This window comes from Cavia porcellus, unplaced genomic scaffold (assembly GCF_034190915.1).
Source record: "Cavia porcellus strain 051 isolate PalLab524CR breed Dunkin Hartley unplaced genomic scaffold, mCavPor4.1 scaffold_26, whole genome shotgun sequence".
Taxonomy (NCBI): Eukaryota; Metazoa; Chordata; class Mammalia; order Rodentia; family Caviidae; genus Cavia; species Cavia porcellus.
Window position 1 is genome coordinate 13,725,415 of NW_026947509.1, and position 13,963 is coordinate 13,739,377.

General features: G+C 42.8%; 1 protein-coding gene and 1 long non-coding RNA gene across 2 annotated transcripts in view; both read right to left on the bottom strand.

The window, feature by feature from the left end:
- Pld5 (phospholipase D family member 5) overlaps positions 1 to 13,963 on the bottom strand; it is a 329,011-nt gene that overhangs the window by 282,647 nt on the left and 32,401 nt on the right. The window lies entirely within an intron of this gene.
- On the bottom strand, positions 1,708 to 9,193 carry LOC134473198 (uncharacterized). Its single transcript, XR_010043319.1, has 3 exons — positions 9,081 to 9,193; positions 6,670 to 6,886; positions 1,708 to 2,114 (listed from the first exon to the last, which is right to left on the bottom strand). It is a non-coding gene; the product is annotated as an uncharacterized LOC134473198 (long non-coding RNA).

Genomic DNA, 13,963 nt, shown 5'->3' on the forward strand with positions numbered 1-13,963 from the left:
CTGTACCATGAAATGCAACTCGGGCTTTAAAAAGAAGGAAAAGTTTCTGGTGTTTGCAGCAGTATAGATGAACCCGGAGAAGAATATGTTAGGTGTGCAGGGTCTCACACATTATACACGGCACTTAAAGATGTCAGGCCCACGCAGTGGAGGGTTTGTGGTGATTCTCAGGGGCTGAGTGCAAGTGGGAAAGAGACGGAGCTTCGTTCACAGGACACAAGTTTCATTTAGACAGAAGGATTCCCTTCGGAGCTCCCTTGTCCCACGTGGTGACTACAGCTAATAATAGTGTACTGCACGTTTCAAATTTGAGAAAAGAGATTTTAAGTTGTTTTCATCACGAAAAAACAAGTACGGAGATGATGGATAGGGAAATAGCTTGGTGTAATCATCCCACAATGCCAGCATATATAAACACATCACATCATACCCCACTAATATAGCCAATTACCACCTGCTGATGACAAGTAAAAGCTTTTGAAATAACTAATCTTAAAAGGACTTCATCTCTATCTCAATTTTCTCTTTTAGTTAAAAAGTGTGAAATATTACAGTATGTTAATGTTCATGCAGTAATACAACACGGTAACGTATCAATTCTGGATAGGCTTTAGGTGGTGTTTATAGGAATCTGTTTACTTCTTTGTGCTGCTTAAATTTCTCAAAATTTAAAGCAATCGAGGGGGAGAAAGTTATGAGTTTTATAGCAACAACATTTCTTTTTCTTCCACAAAGAACCAAACCAGTCTTTTTAGAATTCCAATGAAAAATCCGTTCTCTTGATCAAATCCAGCCCTTTGGCAAATGCCTCCTCCATCTCCGTCACTGGAGAAGGGAACCACAGAGCTCTTCACTAGCCTGCACCCATGTTCACCAAGTTGAGACACAGCTGGCACAGTCGCTGAAGTTACCGCCAGGGCCCACCAGGTGGCGCGCACGTACGAGTGTCGCCAATAAGGACCGGGGCTCCCATGCATCTGCCACGCAACATCCTGTTGGGAAGACCCGCCAAAGTGCATGAGCTGCTCCGGTCTGTGGCCTCGATACTCATGTTTAAGGCGGGGGCTCCAAAGAAAGCCCTTCTGCACACTCCCGGAAGATCTGCACTCCCTAAATATCCCCATGTCCCAGAGTCCTGCCATCTCTGGGCAGAATAAAAATTTTACTTGTTTTGGAAAGTAACATGCAACATGCACATAGATTTCCTGCTCAAACATTTTACAGCAAAACAGAGGTTGTTAGGCCAAGAGTTACAGAATTAGAGAGGAAATGGAAATCTGTTATTTGCGTAACAAGGTCTTTTAGCCAAAATTTTTTGAGTTCTAAACTAGCTCAAGCCCCCAAATGGTGTTTTCACAGATTTACTGACTTCAGGCATTTGCCCCGCCAGCTCTAACCCAACCAAATTCTGAACACACACATTTTAGGCTAGGCTGGGAACTATTAGATAACAGATACCGTACACTGCATGCCGCATGTTTATAATATGCTGGCCAGGTGGCTAAATGGTCCTTATGTTTTCATTGCAAAAGGACACAGCTTATAGTAAATACACAAAATAAAATGCGATGGTTTTAGTTCTCTAATTACTTCAATAACTTGCTCTTGAAATTACTGTGAACCGTTTTGTGTATTTGTAGACATTTAAAAAGTATGATTTTATTTCTCATTTTAGTAAGTAGGAGGTTGCCATGCACATTGTTCCGAATAATCTTTTATTGATTCAACGTTTTTACAGTAAAAGGGTCCAAACACATTCACACTCTTCAGGGACTGGATAGCGCCGGCTGTGGGAGGAACACCATTCAATGGAGTGTCAGTTGTAATGGAGGCCTTGGTCCAGAAGGAGGCGCTATGGACATTTCAGAGCTGTAGTCTTAGGGCAGAGCCTCCTGTAATCCAGCAGAATGATGTTGGAAGATGGTGTGGACCACATGGATCTTCTCTTCTCTCTCTCTCCCAATTTGAGACGTGACTGCTTCTAAAGTGCTCCTGATACGATGTGCCTGCCTCAACTGCCCCCATTAGAGGCCAAACCAATGGGGCTGCCCAATCATGGACTTTAAAACTCCAGAGATGTGTGCTAAATTCACCTCTCTTACTTCATAAGAAACCTGAAACAAGGAAATTTGTTGCAGTGGCAGAAAGCTGATTAATGCAGTATTTCACAGACTACTACTACCAATAAAGAAGACCCTCGGGCCCCCAGGGAGTATCTAAAACCACCAATGGGACTAAATCTTAATGTATTTTTTTTCCCTGTACTGCACAGACATACTTATTACAAAGTTTAATTTATAAATTAAGCACAGTATGAGATTAATGGCAATACTACTACTAACAAAATAGAACAAAATATTGCAGAAAAACTTTTTGGAAAATTGTGAATTGCTGATTTCTGGAATTTTCCATTTACTGTTTTCTGCCTGAGGTTGGCCATGGGTAACCACACCCATAGAAGGCCATGCTGCAGATAAGGGGGGACTGCTGTCCTTTTAGAATACCCACTACCTGTCAGGTTCCAAGACTTTATTTTCATTCAATTATGGCAAACCTTATAGGAGAACTAAAATTTATCCTCTCCAATGCAGATGACAAGACTGAGATGCAGAGATGATAAATAGCTTCCTCAAGGTCACGAGCTACAAGCGGTGCTGCTGGGGGCAGACTCGGGCATCTGGGGCAGCATTTCGTGGTCTGAACGACCACACTGGACTGATGATGCTGCAAACATCTTGATCTCCTTGGAAATGGACATTTGGGAATGTTTAACAAGACCATGACAAACATACAAACAGACACCAGTATTTCTTGAAAGTCTAGCTCTAGAAGTGGAATTGCTTACACAGGTATTGAAAAAGTTGGTAGATAAGGCCAAACTGACCTCCAGAGCAGCTCTGTCTGCCTGTGTTTCCACTAGAGATTGCCGTTTCTCTAAGCTAAAAGCTAAATAAGCTAAAATAGCATCATCGTGTTTAGTTTGCATAGCTCCACTCATGGTGAGTTTTGAGCAGTATTTCTACTACTCCTGGGTTTCTCCATTGGCCTTCTGACACCCTGACCTGTTGTTACTCCACTGAGCTGTCTTCTCTCCTGGATTTGTAACGATTCCCTTCTACACACAGATGGCCTCGCAGTGCACATGTGGGAATCCCTGTTTGAATCCCCAACCAGCACTTGGAGCTGCAGGTCCACAATCCAAACAGCCTGGGTTTGAATTCTGAGGTCAGCACTTATTTTGCTGATGGTTCTGGGCCACTTGGTTACCTTTTCCTATCACCAACTTCCATAGAACAATAATAAAAACAAAACTACCATGCAGAGTTATAAGAATCTAGGAAAATGTCTGCAAGCATTGATCAGAGTCTGCCATACAACAGGTAACCAATTGTTGGTACTAAACAGTAGTATCACCTGTACTGTTAACAACATTATGGTTATTCTTGGTGGTGGTGGTTGAGAACAGCAAGTTCTGACTTGCCAAATATAACCAACACGGCATAACTTAGTTATGAATTTTTAAAAAAAACCTTCATATCTAGTCTGTCTTCCCTTTCTGTCTCTGGGTTCTTTCCACATCCAGGCACCTGTGCTCAGGGCCTCGTCTGGCTTGTTCATATCTCGTGGTGTTGGCACCAAATTCAACTGCTCTCCTTCGGGGTTGGCAGGCTAATCTACCAGCACTCTGTGTCCAAAACAATATGGCTCATTCTCTTGAACCCACTGTGATTCTTAAATGATGTGTAAGACCGAGGGCCATGACATAGGACTAAACTCAACCAAGGCCTCCAGAGTGGAGCTGGCCTGGGAGCTCCTTTCTCTCTCCAAGGACTCCACAATCCAGGGTAGGTAGGGGGCTCTGTCAGAATGTGTCTGTCACCTTCCCACACCAGGGGCAACTATCCCTCTTTGGACCTCTCAATTTCTGTCCCCAACATGAAAATCTAACTCTACCCCACCTACATTTCTTTTATTACAGGAAAACACAGCGCCCCAGTGACTCCAGGGTACCATTTCCTCTTCTCATTTTACAAGACACTGACTCTCCAGCTCTAGATAGCTCCCGAGGGTCCCACCCATTTCCACTTGCAAACAAGGCAGCAGGAAGTGAAGGCAGTTGAGGTTCATGACTGTGACTGGCTTTGGGGGCTAGAAGTTAAGTCCTAAGCAAAGTGGGACAAAGCACTGTCACCCTCCTGTTCGAACTTCAGCTGCAGTCATTCTTCTATATTCCAGCTACCCACAATTACACCAGGTGAAATCGTAAAACAGCTGTTCTGACTGTTTTAGTGGTGGCAGGCATTAACAAAACAATGGATTCCAAACTCTGAAGCCAAGCAGGTTTGTCAAATAATGGGCCGAAGAAAATTTGGCACTACAATTTCCCTTTCATTCCTGTTATTATCCCAGTTCACAGAGTACTTGGAAGCCACTGACTTTTTAAGATGCTTTTACAATCTATCGTTTTTGAAATTCAAGGACTTTGAGAAGCCAACTTGTTGGATTTCAGTAACCCTCAAGATTGTGTATGTTCCTTGTTGCAAAAATATCTAAGCATTCGGAGCTACAAATCACAGAAAAAGATGAGAAAGCATTGCTGATTTGTTCATGAAAGGGCAGGCTTTCATATTTAAATTGGATGTGTTTATATAGAGCAGAAAATGGGGAAATGGAGGCTGTATTCCTTTCCTGCTGTCCACCGCGTGGGGCTTAGTGGAATCACGGTGACCTGAGGATGCATGGGCTCAGTAACCTCATGGTTTCCAAAGGTACCCACGGATGCTGAGCTCCAGCTTGCCTGCATGTAGATGTGTCTGCATGACCAGGTGCAGTCTGGTCCAGTGCCAGACTAGGGTGACAGAGCAGAAGGCAAACCCTGCTCTTTCACCCGTGGTCTGGAGATGGATCCCAGAACTGGCCGCCATGTGTGTCTCTGTGGCCAAATTTGGCGCAAGGTCTGATGACACCTTGCCGTATGAAAGTGAATTTTTGTTCGCATGACCAGCTCAATTAAAATGCAGCACTGTCTTTCAGGGGTAACCTGGAATCAAAGTATAATGCCTTACACTTGGGATTCTCAATTACATATGGATTAATTTGTTAAATGCAACAGTCTTTGGCTTCAATAGAATTCATCTGTGACTCTACTTGATCAAGTGATTAAACCTGGGACTCCTTTCAGTGAAAACTAGAGAGAGATTGGATGGAGAAAGGCTGAGCAATGATCACCAAGTTAGGAAGAAGTTCTTGCATCCGGCTTGTACTATAAGGTGACTAAAGTACCACTAACATACTGTATTTTTCCCAATGCTAGAAGAAAAAAATCTAAATTATTTTCACCATGAAGAAGTAATAAATATTTGAGGAAATGGGTATGCTTATTCTGATTTAAACATTACAAAATGTAGTAATACATGTATCAAAACATCACATGGAACCCTATTAATATTGAAAATTTTTGTGTTTTTATATATAAGTTAAAGATTAAATTTAGCTAATTAAAAATAAAATGACAACAAAGCATTTTTTCCCTGGTCAACAGTCTCTATATCAAGACCATGTCTTCCAAACAGGCATGATTTCAGATTACAGAGTCCATCAGAAGAACAATTTACCTGTATCTAAGGTAAAAGCTTAGTTTCAAAATAGTCAAATCATTTTGAGTTTTAAAGAATGTTTTCAAGAAAGAAATTCGATGAAAAGGGAAAATGTTCCATGTTAGGTTCTTAATCCTTGAGATTTAATAAGAAAAGAGAAAGAAGATAGAGGAAAGAGACAGGAGAAAATACAGAGAAGAATGTAAGGTAAAGTGAAAGCCTAAAATAGTATATTGGCATTCAGCAGTACAATGTTATTTAATAAGAGGCTGCCAAAGGATATTCCAATTAGCAATATATCGCCATGCTCTCTGAGTTCCCCAAGTCGACTTTTAAAGACTAGGATATTCCTCTGGATTTAAAATAAAAACAAAAACGGTAGAAGAATTTAAGACAAGTAGGTAGAAATAGAATTGGGGAGAAGAAACTGGAATCTGGGTTCTGACTTCATACAAATTTGCAGTACATCCTCGGGTCAAACATGACTGCTCTCCATTTTGATTTAATTTCCAAAGAGGAATGACAGTTATTCTCTTTCACAGGGCCAGTGTGAAGATAAATGAGACAATACATAGTGAGTACAAAGAATGCAAAAGATTGATATGACACAGGCTAATTATAACACGAACACTATTAGCAAAAACCTGATCTGTGTTTCCGGTGTTACTAAGGATATGGGCAAGCTTCATAACATAGCATGAGGTCTACAGAAAGAGATAGAAGACAGAAATCACATCAAAGTTCTGCCCAACAGTAAAATAATCTTGTAGTATAAATACTGAAAGCCATAGATTAGCTCTTGTGATTAGGATACCAGCATAAATGTCTATGATCTTCTTATGAACAGCAAGAGAAGAAAATAAAAGGTTACTAAGATCTTTAAAAAGATTTACCGGGCTAAGATGAGTTTGTATTGCGTCAAAGTGCTAACAAACAACCTCAAAATAGTAAGAACTTTAAAAAATGCAAGTACAGAAACTAATGAGCGTTGTTTAGTTGTTTTTTAAATGAGTTTCAACTACTGGAGAACATTCCACTCTCCCAAGACAACAATTTTGCAGAATGTAATTACCTGTAAATCTGTTGAGTCTCAAATACAAACAACCCCAGCAGCAAATGGACTGTTAAGCAACGTGGTAACAGCTTGATCACTCAGTCACTGCAGCATGAATTCCGAGGAGATGCTGCTCTAGAATGGACACCTTCGGGGACAAAGGCCTGAGCTGAGACGTCAGTGAGAGACGCAGCCTCCTCTCGGCTTCTCTTGCTCTGCTCCTGCCACCTGATTCCTGTGGGTCAAAACCCTGGTGTAGAACAGAACTCACCTTCACCCCGGAAGCCACTCTTCTTCGACATGCTTAGCTCAGCTGCTGGCAGCAGGGTAACCAGGCTGCATCCCTGCCACCACCCCAAATGGGTACCAAATTCCCCCCGAATCAATTCTTAAGGACTCTTCAGTCACATCCCTGTCCCTTGATGTCCTCTGCCATTCTCATCATCCCTTAACTGACTTACAATACAGCCTCAGCTGAGGTCCCTGCCATTTTCCTCTATGTCCCTTTCCATTTTGTCACAAGTCTGTCATCCAAACAGCGAACCGGGTTAAACTGTCCCTTTGCTGGAAATCACTTAATGAGAGCACAGCATACATCTTGATCTAGGGCCTCCCCTTCTCTGAACAGCATCACTCCTGCCATCCCTCGTCTTCCATTTACATCCATAAATACTGTCGTTCTTGGGATACACCATACAGCCGACAACGCCACCATCAGATACTGTCCTAAGTGGCTTTCAGACCAGTCTGAAATTGCCTTCTAGGTGACGTCTCCTCTGCCTGCTCTTTGTGGATTGTCACTTTCTCAGTGCTACCTCTGTAGTTTGCTCCAAATTCTCTCACTGCTTTTAGCACACTGCATTCTAAATATGCATGTATATGTAAATCATCCCATAATTTATGAGCTCAGAAGGCAGAGCTGTTTCCTATTTACTTACGTGTCTCTCATGTCTAGCACAGTGCCTAGCAAAAACAGTTCTTAAGAAATGACTGTGATGTGAAAAGCTTGAGCCACTAAGGAAGGAGAGGCCATCTGTCTCCCCTGGGTGTCAAAGAAGAGGGAAATCTTTCTTCCTGCCTAAGTGACAGATAAAAATGCACGCACATGCACACACACATACACACATACATACATGTACACACACAAACACAACAGAAATGAGAGGGGAAAGAAGATGAAGAAAACAGAGTCCACATTGACAGAAAAATAAAAGTAGCTACCAATAATTTTTAAAATAAAACCTGTGGCCCAAATTACTTATCCTGGTGTCTCGAGATATCCTGCCTCAGGCAGTTCAGAAGGACACCTTCAGGAGTCAATAACCAAAACTTCAAGGGGACTCTAAACATTGTCACCAGCTAACTGTGCCCTTCCTCCAAATGCATCTATTCAATTTCCAACCCCAGCGCTTTGGAATGTGGTGATATTCAGAGGTAACATCTTTAAAGGGGAATTAAGTTAAAATGAGTTTGGTGCTCATGAAAGAAAGGGGTCCTGGGTGAGCAGGAACTCAGATGTCAGTCTGTGACAGCACAGGGGGCTCCCTAGGAAGCCAGGAGGACAGGTCTGGAGCTGCTCCCTCCCAGCCCTCAGAGGAAGCTGGCCCCACTGGGATCTTCACTGGATTCCCAACCTCCAGAAGGATGAGAAAATAAATTTCTGTCCTTTAAGCTACACACCCTGTGGAATTTTTCATGCCCTTGTATACCAATGTGCATTTGTGGAGGCTTTAGTATGGAGAAAGGAACCCTACAGGGCATGAGGACTGTCTTCACATACCCAACAGCCGGCAAGCAGGAAAGTAATGACAATCATTTTCTCCTGGATTGCTGTATTCTAGCACAGAACTAACACTCAAAATTAATTCCCCTGCAAGATGCTTCCAGCCTTGATAGCTGTTGTAGTCAGGATTTGCAAGGAAAACAATTTAATTCAGGACCTATAATTTATGGAATTATTTTATAATAGTCACACAAAGAGTCAAACACAAAAACGTGCAAGAAATCTATCCACACACTAAAGACCCAGCTAAGGGCCTGGATCCCATGGCAAAGTCCTGCATGAGTCCACCTGAAGATCCAGAGACCATGACAGTGTCTCATGGATCTACTTGAGAAGGCCCAAAGGTCAGCAGCAGAAGCTAGAATGTTCCCGCAGGCTGAGGGATCTGCACTGGAGCCAGGAAGTGATGCTCAAAGTAAGGACCAGGCTCCCCCCCAAAAAACTGCATCCATCCTCAGCAACAGTGAGGACCCCAGCTCCTCCAATGATGATAACAGCTCTGTTCATATCAAGATGCCAGCATGACAAACCTCTCCAGGAGATTGAACAGCACACTATCCTCTCCCCCAGGGCCAGGAAATGATGCTAGGATCAGAACCTCCCCCAAAAGTACTACACCCATCCTCAGCAACAGCGAGGTCCTGACCTCCTCTGATTATGAGAAGAGCCGAGTTCATATCAGGAAAGCCAGCATGACAAGCCTCTCCAGGAGAACCAACAGCATCACATCTTCCTCTTCAGTTCTCCTTTTTATGTTGTTGGCAACAATCCTCAGGTGGGCCCTCCACACCCAGCACCATGCTCATTTGGTTCAGCTGCATGTTACAAGTTAACCACCAGTGGTCAATCCATCACAAAAGCCTATGATCATTAAAAAAGCATTCCTCTTTGGTCCTGCCTGTGCAATCACAGAGAGGACCAAGACTGCCTTGAGGAGCTCAAAATACTTTCGTAAGAGACTAGCATAATTGGTGACACAGTGTCAGAGATCAAGGCTGGACCCAACTTGAAATTCTCCTTTCATTTCTTCACACTCCAATTTTCCTCCACTGATTGATGTACATGTTGAAAGACTTCTGGGGAAAGAAATCACAGCTGCCCACTACACAGGAAGATGCAGAAACATGGCATTGGCTATGTGAGATAAACAACAGCCCAAAGGCAGGCCTGAGGAACCCTTGAGAAGGATGGTCTAGTTAGGACGAAAGCCAGAAGGGAAGCTTTGGCTCTGGGCACTGCACTGTGCCTCTTAGTTGAGTCCTATGAGCACAGTGCTCCTGATTACACTAATATCACGCACAGAGCAGGCCACATATAAGATCAGAAAGCTGCCTTCCCATTTCTGCACCACTTTCTTACCTAGCAACACACACTGGGCCGAGCCAAGCCGAGGAGGACCACAGAGGACCAGACTACCAATTCCTTTGGAAAGAATATTACGCACATCTCCCCGGAGTACAGAGCCCCACCTACAAGTGGGGCGGGTCAAAGTAGAAGTGCACTCTGGAGGAAGAAGTATCAGATCCTAGTTGAGGGCTAGAGAGGAGGCAGCAGGGCATGAAGGACAGTGTCCAAGCTGAGCGACTGAGGGTCCAGCCTCTGATGAGAGTTCCAGAGCACTGCAGTGGCAGTGTGAGCCCGGGTCCAGGCCATCAGGCGTGGTATAGGCAGAGTGGGGCTGCAGGGGCACACTCAGCTAAGCCTGGAGTGCAGGGACAGTGGTATGAATGAAACCTGGGGATACCCTGTTGCAGAAATGCGTGCATGGCAGACTTCGAGTACAGAGCTCTATGAAAACATCTGAGGAATGTTGGAATGCAGTCTGAGTTCCCGCTGTTAAAGGGTGAACAGAATACAGCTCGGGGCATCGGGTTTTAAATGTACAGGTGTCCTTACTGGCATTTGTAGCTGGTGATGTCTGGGGACATTTACCAGGCAAAAGCTCTACATTAAGAATATGCTCTTTAAAGCACATACAAAGCAACTCCCACGAAATGCTGTAAGATCCGGGCTCACTGCCAAATGGAAGATGACAGACAAGTGTGAGTCTGAAGACGTCCAAGGGCAGCTGGAGCCTCCCCTAATCACAATTGATGGGCTCTCCACAAGGGCCTGGCCCCTAAGCCAACATCCCCAATGGAAAGTTTTGTCACGGGAAGCCTCTGTGTCACTGGGGAAGAATGGGCAGCTCAGGAGCACAGAGATTCAGGGTGGAGGGTTTGCTCAGACAGCCACACCCAGCTGGTAGAAAAGGCCCAGCAAAAAGCAAGGTGATGAGACCCAAGGTGCTGTCACCAGCGAGGAGCTGGCTGGCTGGCCTTACTTCCTACGTCTGTGTGTCATCCACATGGGCAGCACACACGCCCTCTCCTGCCACACAGAGGTGATGAAATCTACCTTCCATGAGACGATCGGTTTCACGGCTTGGGTATGAAATGTCCCCAAAGGCCCTGTGTTAAAGGGTTGACTCCGGTTTGGTGCTACCGGAGATGGTGGACCCTTCAAGAGGTGGGGACTAGCGGGAGTTCTTTAGGTCACTGGAGCTGCACCCTTGAGGGGGTTGTGGGACCTGCACCTTTGTTCTTTCTCCCTTTCACTTTCTCACCATGAGGTGAGTTAGTTTTGCTCTGCCACACTCCTGCCACGATGTACCTCCTCACCACAGACCCAAAAGCAATGAGGCCAACAGACCAACACATCATGAACTGAAACCTCCAAAATCAGCCAAAATCAACCTTTTCTTTTATAAGTCAATTATCTCATACATTTGTTGGAATGATAAAAAGCTAGCACAGTCAGGTTCCTTGAACGGGCCCAAGAAATGAAAGGATTTATCCAGTTTTATCACTTCTGAAGGAGCATCAAGCCCCGTCTGTTTACGGGAAATTTAGCGTTTATTATGTTCCATGGAGGATTAGTACAAGCAATGTAAAGACTTGTACTCTATTGTTCTCAGAATCTCCTTAAAGAAAACTAATACAGTAAGAGAATTACTATACCACAGATAAGTAAATACAAAAATTGGTATGAAAATATCTGATACAAATATTTAGACTGATAAAAGTATCCCAATGGTCTCATAATAAAGCAATAATTGAATAAATTACATAAGATTTATAAGGCAGACTATTAGACAGCCATTAAGTGGAAGCTTTGTTAATGACAGGAAATTTTAACAATGTTTAATGAGAAAGTAGCATACAGAATAAAATACTTGGAATAAAATACACTCTGCTAAAGTTAATCTCATAACAGTCCATCTTCTGGCTCTGATGAATTACTGTAGCAGATTAGACCTCCCATTGTAAACAGGAAACTGGACAAAATATATGGTTTACTTTTAGACACTGAGCCATAGCAGCACAGAAAAGAGCAGGAAATACAATGGGCACAGTGCTGATTAGATCTATGAGATGTGCTCAAACAATTCAGTGAATGCTGAAATCGTTTTAAACATTATCACAGTAAGACACACTGCCTTTAACTCTTCCTCAAAACACACCACCCTTTGCAAACACACTCATCCCATTGTTCTTGACACTTTCCGAAGCAGCTCTGAAAGTTCTTTCTCATCCTGTCTTTTGTTGAGCTGTGGTATCTGCCTCAGTGTCATGAATCAATTCAAAACATTTACCTTTTGTTATGGTTGATACAATGTCTCAACTTGAGCAGTCTAGAAATTTAAATGAGACTCAGCAGGGAGCCAGGGTGCTTTGTAAACACTGTCATCCTGTGTAGGAGGAGGGAGAGGAGATTTTGTGAGTGTTATGGTAGCCCTGGAGAGCCAGTGGCCTGTGCAGAGCATAAGGGAGGAAAAGAGGCTTGCTCTTCCCTCCTTTTGCTCTGGCTGCTGCCTTGAAGTGTTGCCCCTGTGCCAGGCCACTCTGCCTTGGAGCCAGCTGATTTGGACTGAAATCTCCACAAACTGTGAGATAAATAAACCTTTCCTTCCTTCATTTTGGGTGCTGGGTATTTTGCCCAGCAATGAGAGAAAAGTTACCAACACACCTTTCATGGCCATCTTGAGTTTGGGCAAGAGCCAGAAGTTGCGTGTGCCAAAGCAGGTAAACAGTGGATGACAGCACGGTGTCATGCCTTACGAGCCTGCCTTTCTGTTGGATGGTAGCAGGTAATGGTACTCACTGTAACTTTGATCATACAACTGCTTCAGAAAGTGGCAAGCATGATGGGAGAGGTAAGTTCAATGTAAGTAGTTTGAGGGAGATGAATGGTAATGTGTTTTTTACCATAATTTTTATATTTTCCTACTTAAACATTCATCATATTGTAGAGGAAATACGACTGTCTACTCACAGATGACATTATTGGCTTAGTTACTTTCTCATTGCTGAGACACAATACCGGACAGCCCCAAATTAAAAGAGGAGAGATTTATGTTGGCTCACGGTTTTACATATTTCAGACTATGCTCGGCAGACGTAAACATGGAGATGGCATACAGAAGAGTCTGCACAGAGCAAGCTGCTGCATCATGGTGGCCCAGGAACAGAGAAAATAGGACTGGGGAAGAGAGACGGAACCTTCCAGGTCCCACTCCCAATGACCCGCCTCTTCCAACCAGACCCCACCTATATGCACATGAGTCCTCTGGAAGACATTCTTGACCTAAACCATAACAATGTCTACAGAAAAATTATAAGGAATCTACCAAAAAGCCATTAGAACTATTAGATAAATTTAGCAAAGTCATAAACTACAGATCAGTGTACAAAAATGTGCAAGCAATGAGTAATCGACAAATGCAAATAAAACAACTTAGAGGAACCTTGAAACACCATTTAGGGTAAATTTACCAAGACTTTTTCAGTGTAAATAAAAATTATTGCAGAAATAAATTAAAAGTATGAAAGAAATTAAATAAATGGAGAAATATGCTATATTTATACATTGAGAAGTAGAAAATGTTAAGGTTTTGATTCTCCTACTGTTGTCTCACAGATTTAGCACAATGCTATTCAAAATTCCAGCAGTACATATAAAATGAAAATAACCTAGAGTAGCCAAAACAATTCTGAAGGTAAGGAACATGGATTAAAAACTTACATAATATGATTCAGAAGCTTACTAAAAAATGGAAGTGGTGAAGACAGTATAATATTGGCATAAAGATAGCAGGCAGATCAATGGACCAGAAAACAGTTGAGAAGTAGACCAATATAAACATGGTCAACTGATTTTCTTACAACAGAGCCAAGAAAATTTAATGGAATGCGGTTAGCTCATTTGAAAAATAGTGCTGGAATAAATGGATAGCAAGACTGATAAAAGAAATGATCTTTGACTCCATCTCACGTCATGTACAAGGTGACTCAAAATGAATTATAGATCCAAGCCTTCTAAGAGCTAATATTTTAAACCTTGAAGAAGAAAACAATGCAGATAATCTTTGCAACATTAAGGTAAGGGGAGATAATAAGGCTCAAAAACCACTATCCTAACAGAAATAAAATGGATGTTATCAGAATGGAAAACTTCAAGCACAGTTAAGAAAGTGAATATGCAAATCAC